Source organism: Ischnura elegans, chromosome 10 (genome assembly GCF_921293095.1).
Source record: "Ischnura elegans chromosome 10, ioIscEleg1.1, whole genome shotgun sequence".
NCBI lineage: Eukaryota > Metazoa > Arthropoda > Insecta > Odonata > Coenagrionidae > Ischnura > Ischnura elegans.
Genome location: NC_060255.1, coordinates 17,734,603 through 17,744,128, shown reverse-complemented (window position 1 = coordinate 17,744,128; position 9,526 = coordinate 17,734,603). Strand labels below are relative to the sequence as shown.

At 33.6% G+C, this 9,526-nt stretch overlaps 1 long non-coding RNA gene across 1 annotated transcript; it reads left to right on the top strand.

The window, feature by feature from the left end:
* The first annotated feature begins 5,376 nt into the window (after positions 1-5,376).
* LOC124167160 lies at positions 5,377-7,906 on the top strand. The gene is made up of 3 exons (XR_006866623.1): positions 5,377-5,505; positions 7,207-7,331; positions 7,428-7,906. It is a non-coding gene; the product is annotated as an uncharacterized LOC124167160 (long non-coding RNA).
* Positions 7,907-9,526: the final 1,620 nt, after the last annotated feature.

The window sequence follows — 9,526 nt, the reverse complement described above, 5'->3', positions numbered from 1 at the left end:
TTTTTGCTAACCTTTTTGTGAACCATTTTTTAAACCTTTTTTGTTAACATTTTTGTTAACCTTTTTGTTATCTTTTTTTGTTAAGTTTTTTGTTAACCTTTTTTGTAAACCTGTTTTGTTATTTTTATTGGTAACCTTTTTTTAAATGTTTTTTTAAATATTTTTGTAAACCTTTTTGTTTACCTTTTTGTTAACCTTTTTACTTAATCTTTTTGTTAACTTTTTTTGTAAATCTTTTTTGTTAACCGTTCTTGTAAACTTTCTTTGGTTATCTTTTTTTAATTTTTTTGTTAACATTTTTGTTAACCTTTTTTGTTTACCTTTTTTGTTTGCCTTTTTTTCAGTCTCTTTTATTAATCTTTTTGTTAACCTCTTTTGTAAACCTTTTTTTAACCTTTTGGTTATCTTCTTTTGTTATCCAATTTGTTAACCTGTTTTGTTATTCTTTTTTGTTAACGTTTTTCTTTCTCTTTCGTTTTTTGTGTGTACTTTTTTGTTAACTTTTATGTTAACTTATTTTGCTAACCATTTTTGTAAATTTATTTCTTAATATTTTTTGATAACCTTTGTTGTTATCCTTTTTTTAAACCTTTATTGGTTTTTTTATCTTTGTTGTTAATTTGTTTTGTTTACCTTTTTTGTAAATCGTTTTTGTTAACCTTTTTTGATAACTTTTTTGTTTATCATTTTTGGTAACCTTTTGTGTAAACCTTTTTTGTTTACGGTTTTTCTTAACGTGTTATGTTTAATTTTTTTGTTAACATTTTTTTAACCTTTTTTTAGCCTTTTTTTAGCCTTTTTTATTAACCTTTTTTGTTATCTTTTTTAGTTACTTTTTTTGGTAACTTTTTTGTTAACGTTTTTTGATTACTTTTTTTGTAACTTTTTTGTTAAGTTTTTTGTTAAACTTTCTTGTTTACTTTTTATTAACTTTTTTTAACATTTGTTGTTTACCTTTTTTGTAAACGTTTTTTTGTTAATTCTTTTGTTATCCTGTTTAAATAGACTTTTATGTTAACCTTTTTATTAAAAATTTTTAAATACTTTTTTGTTCACCTTTTCTGAAAAATTTTTGTCAATCTTTTTTGTTAACCTTTATATAATCTTTTTTTAACCTTTTTTCTCAACCTTTGTTTTTAAACTTTATTGTTAACCTTTCTTGTTGACATTTTTTGATTCATTTCGGACCAGGCCGGCACGAAGCTTTTCACTTTTGAAAGTTAAGGATCCCATACACTTTATTTTCCGCGTCGCATAGTTTCATGCCGTGTGGCACGAAATTATCCGAAAAAGTGGTTAAGAGCCTGACCGTGCGTGTGCACCGCGCGGGGGTTAGGAAAGGGACCGCCGAGGACACAAAAGACCAGCTTATTGGATGTTCCTCCAGCCCATGCCCTTCATAGAACTGAATGACCCTTTTCTATCCCCTCCGCGCGGTCTTCCACTGCTATTTGTAGTCTTTTTTTTCCGAAAATATATTCGTAGCTTATATCTGAAGTTAGTCATGAATTCTTCGTTTTTCGCTTATCACATGGAAATTTCAATCGGAGTTCTAGTGTTAATATCAGTGGAGTTCATTTCAGTTCCAAATCAGCCAATACGGAATAAAAATATGTAGTCTAAATCCGTCAATATCATCGTAAGGAGTTCGCTTAAAACTTCTTAACGCTCAGACAAACACAAGGAATTCATTTTATATATTATTAATCCATGGGAACAACAAATATTTGATTATATATAACGCGGCTAAATTTCACGGCCCAGGCCAAAATTACATAGGGAAAAAGTAATAATGTGATCGCTTTTTATTTTAATCCGTTAGTAGACCATGTTTTTCTACGATTAGGGTGACATCACAGATATAGGCCGGGCGCGATCTTCGGGAAAAAATATTTTACCATTCATACCACTTACCTTCCATGCGGGTGATTCGGGGTGGGCGACCTTGTATTTGTCGACTCGTGGTATCTCTATGTTACGTAAATCTGTATGGGCTATGTGTATTACGTAATCTTTGATGTGCTACCTCGTAATGTAGATGAGTTTCGATCCGAAATTCTGATGGAGTCTTTTTTAAATGTCACATTAAAATTTTTACTTCCACTTTTTTGTTGGTCAAGTATTTTCCTCTGGTGTCTTAAATTTTTCAGTTGAATTTTAAAACGGTGGTATCGTCGTGCTTTCGTTTCATCTATGATTGTGGTAAATTTCTTTTCATTTTTACATAAAATAAAATTTTTAAAATGTTTAACTTTTCCAGATTTTGTTGTTGGTGTCGAGGGCTGTGGGTTGGGACATCCAGGCCTAGATTTCAAAGGGGAAATGTAATTACGTAGTCGTTTTTTATTTTAATCCCTTGGTTGACCATGTTTTTCTACGATTAGGGTGACATCACAGCTATAGGCCGGGCGCGATCTTAGGGAAAAAATATTTTACCATTCATACCACTTACCTTCCATGCGGGTGATTCGGGGTGGGCGACCTCGTATATGTCGACTCGTGGTATCTCTATGTAACGTAAATCTGTATGGGCTATTTGTGTTACGTAATCTTTGATGTGTTACCTCGTAATGTAGACGAGTTTCGATCCGAAATTCTGAAGGAGTCTTTCTAAAATGTCACATTTCCATTTTTACTTCCAGTTTTTTGTGGGTCCAGTGTTGTCCTCTAGTGACTTAAATTTTTCAGTTGAATTTTAAAACTGTGGTATCGTCGTGCTTTCGTTTCATCTATGACTGTGGTAAATTTCTTTTCATATTTACCAAAAATAAAATTTTTTTAAATGTTTAACTTTTCCGGATTTTGTTGATGGTGTCGTAGGCAATCCAATACCTAGATTTCAAAGGAGAAAAGTACTCACTGTGTCGTTTTTCATTTTCATTCCTTGGTTGAACATGTTTTTCTACGATTAGGGTGACATCACAGCTTTAGGCCGGGCTCGATTGTCGGAAAAAAATATTTTACCATTCGTACCACTTACCTTCCATGCGGGTGATTCGGGGTGGGCGACCTTGTATTTGTCGACTCGTGGTATCTCTATTTAACGTAAATCTTTATGGGCTATTTGTGTTACATAATCTTTGATGTGATACCTCCTAATGTAGATGAGTTTCGATCCAAAATTCTGAAGGAGTCTTTCTAAAATGTCACATTTACATTTTTACTTCCAGTTTTTTGTTGGTCCAGTGTTGTCCTCTAGTGACTTAAATTTTTCATTTGAATTTTAAAACTGTGGTATCGTCGTGCTTTCGTTTCATCTATGACTGTGGTAAATTTCTTTTCATATTTACCAAAAATAAAATTTTTTTAAATGTTTAACTATTCCGGATTTTGTTGATGGTGTCGTAGGCAATCCAATACCTAGATTTCAAAGGAGAAAAGTACTTACTGTGTCGTTTTTCATTTTCATTCCTTGGTTGAACATGTTTTTCTACGATTAGGGTGACATCACAGCTTTAGGCCGGGCTCGATTGTCGGAAAAAAATATTTTACCATTCATACCACTTACCTTCCATGCGGGTGATTCGGGGTGGGCGACCTTGTATTTGTCGACTCGTGGTATCTCTATGTAGCGTAAATCTTTATGGGCTATGTGTGTTACATAATCTTTGATGTGTTACCTCCTAATGTAGATAAGTTTCGATCCAAAATTCTGAAGGAGTCTTTTTAAAATGTCACATTTACATTTTTACTTCCAGTTTTTTGTGGGTCTAGTGTTGTCCTCTAGTGACGTAAATTTTTCAGTTGAATTTTAAAACGGTGGTATCGTCGTGCTTTCGTTTCATCTATGATTGTGGTAAATTTCTTTTCGTATTTACCGAAAATAAAATTTTTAAAAATGTTTAACTTTTCCAGATTTTTTTGATGGTGTCGTAGGCAGTGGGTTAGGCAATCCAATACCTAGATTTCAAAGGAGAAAAGTACTTACTGTGTCGTTTTTCATTTTCATTCCTTGGTTGAACATGTTTTTCTACGATTAGGGTGACATCACAGCTTTAGGCCGGGTTCCATCTTCGGGGAAATATATTTTACCATTCGTACCGCTTACCTTACACGCAGGTGATTCGGGGTGGGCGACCTTGTATTTGTCGACTCGTGGTATCTCTATGTAACGTAAATCTTTATGGGCTATGTGTGTTACATAATCTTTGATGTGTTACCTCCTAATGTAGATGAGTTTCGATCCGAAATTCTGAAGGAGTCTTTTTAAAATGTCACATTTACATTTTTACTTTCAGTTTTTTGTGGGTCCAGTATTTTCCTCTAGTGTCGTAAATTTTTCAGTTGAATTTTAAAACGGTGGTATCGTCGTGCTTTTGTTTCATCTATGATTGTGGTAAATTTCTTTTCATATTTACCGAAAATAAAAATTTAAAAAATGTTTAACTTTTCCAGATTTTTTTGTTGGTGTCCGGATAGCGCCTTAGTTTTTGAACATGCGTAGTATAGCGCCTTAGTTTTTGAACATGCGTAGTTTTTGCTGTATATATTGGCGGGGTTGGGAATGATATGTTACCATATGTTTGATTTTTTGTGTTTCATTTACAAATCCTTGTTGTAGATATGTCGCATAGGTGAAATAATAAATGACCAGGTTACATATACACTGCAATCTCTTATTGCGACTTGCCCACCTCTCGATAGCGCCTAAGTATTTTATGTTATGAGGTTTATTAACGGATAAATTAAGGTCCCTTTTAATGTCTTTTTCAGTGATACTGAAGTTTATCGTTAATTCTAAGGTGGAATCAGTCGGTTTTTCGCTGTAATTATTTGTAAAAGTCAGTGTCAAAAGTTGCCTTACTAGCGCTCTCCACGGGACACATCAGGATAGCGCCCTAGTATTTAACGTACCTTTATTTTTTACATATTTATCCTTTATGCTGGTTGAAATGTTAAGTTACATCAATTTTGTTTACTTCTCTATACTTTTAAGGTAATTTTTTTGCTATATTTTGTTTTATGACTTATTAAATGACCGAGTGGAACATTGCCTGTACTTATATTTTTGAGTGTTTTTCCTGCCAATATGCGATAAGAAAGAATAACTTTATTGCTGAAAATAATAAAATTAACCGATTTTAAGGTGTAATTATAAGTTTAATTAAAAAAGCCGTCTTTATACCAGAAATATAAAGCATTATGTGTTAGCATAATTTTGTCGCTATTTCCCGGGGCGTGGGTTGACCTTTCATGGGTCAAAATAATGCGCGTTCTCGGACGTTCAGTGAATATAGGTAAGTGCTCTAGTAAATAACTCATTGCGAATTTAAGAATGGAAGTATGTTATTAGCTGAAAATAAATTTTTTATTTCATTTATAGTGTGCGTCCTGTAATGTGTTGGGAATGAGCAAATGAATCGGGTTTTGGCAACCCTAATTATTCCGTCCGTCACCAATTCCACTTGGAAAAGGTAGGAGCGATCTGTGGGGTCAAAGGTTGAAGATGCAATCGAGTACGGAAGCTGTGGAGGTGGAGAAGCTTCTCACTTTGGCCTTAACACCGTAAGTTTCACCGCATCAGTTTAAAAAATGAGACTATAAGTAGTAGCGTTATTGGTCCCCCGAAACCCAATGTGAAAGTTAATTCATTTTTTTTAAATGTGCCTTGTGGTTGCATTACGTTCTTTCATATCTCTTGGAAATATTCAGTCGGTGTGCTTTTTATTTCCATGTACATTGCATTCCAAGAACATTACCAGTAGTAGGTCCAATATATAAACTAAAATTTAGGAAATGCAGAGGCTTTAATTTTTTTGATGATTACTTTGTTCAAGTGTAATTTTAAATTAGTTTCATTTAATTTTTTATTGTCCTTCAATGTAATTTGTTATTGGTTCCTTTGGATGAAATCATTATTGATTAAGTGACTGTTGACTGGAATTTGGTGATGTGAGCTATATAAAGTGTTTGATATTTAGAACCAGAGGATTACCACAGATTTGCTGTTTTTAACATAGAAAATCAATAATTGCTGGATTGTATTAATGTGGAATATAAGTTGATTAATTATGGTGATCTGTTATCAGGTCGTAGGATTAGAATTCTATGTAACATATATTTTCAACTATACTATCCATATCTTAAGTATTTATTCAGCAATTGAAGACAATCTAATTTCTCCTTGATTATTATTCCTTAGTCATTGTTTCTTAAAGAGGTAAAGTACTCAGCACAGCCCTTTTACTGGTGTGCTCAGTGTTGCAACTATTATTCTATGTCATAATTTTACATGCTACTTATTTATCTATGGCTTTCAATACTTTTCGTTGATCAAAAACTTTTTCTTGATTTCTTAAAGGGATTACCTCTCTCCTCTAACAGCTATTTGCATGTGCTTGCCAGAAGAGGAGTATTAGTTATAATTCAATCAGCTTTGTTTCTGTGGCCATACCCTTTCCACTTATGATGTTCATCCTTCTCTCACAACCTGTTTTTTTATGCAATGTGAAGAAATGTTTTCTCGGTCGTTAATTTTTTTAAAGTCAAGGCTGTACATACTAATTGCAAACCCTTATTCATTTCAAATGCCTAACGTTGCATTGAGTGAATGCTAATGATCACATTGATCTTATCTTTCTAAAAGAATTGCATATAATCATATTTTACTAGTGGAAATAATATTGCAGGAAAATGTTCTTATCCATCGACATCATCTCCCTTTTGTTCTTGATGGTTCTGTCCTGATTGTGGTTGCTTTCCTACATTTATCATAATTACAACCTACTTCACTATATCTGGTATGATGTTGGGCACAATATGGCGGTCTTTAATATTAGTACAATTGAAAAGACATTGCAATATTTCCACTGAGTTTTATTATGACAAAAACAATTGATAATGTTGTTTGTAGCAATGAAATGCGTTTTATCATAATAAAACTCAGTGGAAATATTGCAATTTATAATTTTAGTAATACTTCATTATACATACTGATTAATGTTCTAGTTAGGCTAATGAGTTCCAAAGTGGCAAAATGTTTTTGTGTCACATTAACCAATGATAGGGTATAAGTGTCTGACACATATACAATGTCCTCCCTAATGTTGAATCTAGAACATCATAAGTTAAGGGGTAGATTACCTCCAATGTTATCATACTATTTCTATTCCTTAGTTTTAATTCCACCCAGTCACAGAAATCTAAGTGCAGTGCATTGGCTAATTAATATGTGGCCCCTCATTTAGTATACAAAATTTATTTCAGTGGCATGACTCCCAGTGAAGAGTCTCCTATGCAGTGCAATGATGGGGCTGAGGTAGATATCATTGCCTCTTATGATTATGGATGGCAGAAGAAAGGCAATGGGTAATCATACGACAGTAAATCTGGTAAATTCCATCATATTTCCTGGGAAATAAATTATGCATAAACTGTTCCTCTTTATTATGTTAACAGTTAAAATGTCTTTCTTTTTACATTCACAGGGCATGGGTCTGTCATTGATTACCACTCCAAAAAATTACTTGCATATGATGTATGCAGGACTATCTGTGCAATGTGTAGAAGACACAGAAGGTGGCAATGTTACAAACCCTGTGGAGTGGTATTTCAAGCTTAATGATTTCCCAAATGGCTACAGCTGGCATTAATATGGAGAAGCTGGTGGAAATACTCAGTATATGTGGAACTGAGGGAATAAGATTAAGTACACATGGGAGAGAGTATCAATGGTAAGCCCCATGTTACCATCCAAAGGAGAATATAGTTTCACAAGTCTATTGAGGCTATTAGTAAATATTTTGAGGAGTTGAGAAAACTTAAAAGAGTATGATAAATAAATAAGATGATAAATAAAAAGAGAAAATTAAAAAGAGTAAGACTGATAAATTATCTTATGCCTTATGTATAGCATGGTTTAAATGTACATAGTAGCAATGGTCATACTGTAAAGTCTATTAGAGATTTTTTTTAGCTTCTTTAAGATTCTCCCCACGTCCTCTGGCTTGTGGTAACAGGTGTCTCCTGAGTATTTTAACTAGTATCTTCAGGTTTGCTGCAAGTGTCTAAAGGTTTGCGTGACATAATATTGGGCAATATTTCCATGTTTTCTTTTGGGTGATTATCTTGTATACTGGTTAATGCGTCAACGCCTTTGAGTGAGAATGACTCTTTAGAAACTCCCTCCTGAATTGTTAGTGGGATTTTGTCGATAGGGCTGATCAATTTCTTTGCGCACCTTGATTGGCAAGAAAATTATGCTGTCCCTCCCAAGGGATTGTTGTTAAAAGGGTAGCAAGGATTTTATTATTATTTGCATCGATGAAAGTTATTTTAAAGTACTGTTTAACTAATTGCCATCTAATTACTGAAAGACATTGTGTTCCACTCTATGTATATAAATATCTTTATATATAAAATTAACCTGAAAATGTCCTCCAGCTTCTCCATATTATGTTGAAATAAGGTTAAGGCAAATCTGGTGGTCTCCATGTTCAATGCTATTGGCTCCTGAAGTTAATCACAATCAAGATCAGCTTACATAGCTAACATTGGTAACATATTCCCTTTCGTATTATATCTTTTGCTCTTACAATGACTTCGGGAACAACCTAAGTTGCTTCACAGGGACTGTAACTTGCCTCCTTACTGTAGCCTTCATTTTTTCTTCTATTCTGCTAGTGTGGGGCACATGGCATATGCAGTGTTGAATGCTAACAAAGAAATGTTTCTTTTTAAGACTAGCCTCTGCCCATTTCTTCAAAATTTACTGTCAATGCCTGAAGTGTATTTTTTTAACACTGATTTGAAGGAAAAAATCCCACTACTACATTGGAAATATGAGGGAACATTATCACAAGCAAGTTAGAGTGATAAGACAGCAGAGAAATACCTCATATACAAACAAACAAAGTATATAGTAGCCAATTTAATGTCTCTTGGGAGCCCTGGCTCTCCTTTTGATGTTCTTAGCCAACACTCAGTGAAACTGAAATGTGTATTGCTACATTTATGTAACATTGTAGAGTGCTTTTCTGTAAATATTTTGTAATTTTTGTTATGTATTAATAATAAATATGTATACCAGATGTGTAGTAATATATCATTTTTTGTCTGATTCCTTCCTACAAACCCTAAGTTGGTAACTATGTGCATATATTTCCAGAATAGGGCCTTGCGATGAAAAGCAGAACATTGAAATTGTATCCAGTTTAACTAAAGGTAAGGGGTATTGCAGTAGGCATCAAGGTGAATGGCAAGCTTCATTTAGAATAGTGTTATGGAGATTTTAGTGGTTGAAGCACAATATTGTGATTTTTTAGCTTTTAGTATCTCTGTAATGATGTGAGCAGAAGTCCATTTGGTGTGAATTTCTTGTTCCTAAGGGATTGTTGTAAGGAAATGGCAAGATGCACTTCCTTTGAGACTCAATATGACTGTTATTGGAAGATTAATTTATATTTCGGTAACGTTCTATCTAAAGATTACATTCGTTTGATTGCTTCGCGGTTAGTAGTCAGCTCTGCATTCATAGGTAATTTAAAATCGATGTCGACCAATGTTAATATATTCGGAGGGCTGGTTA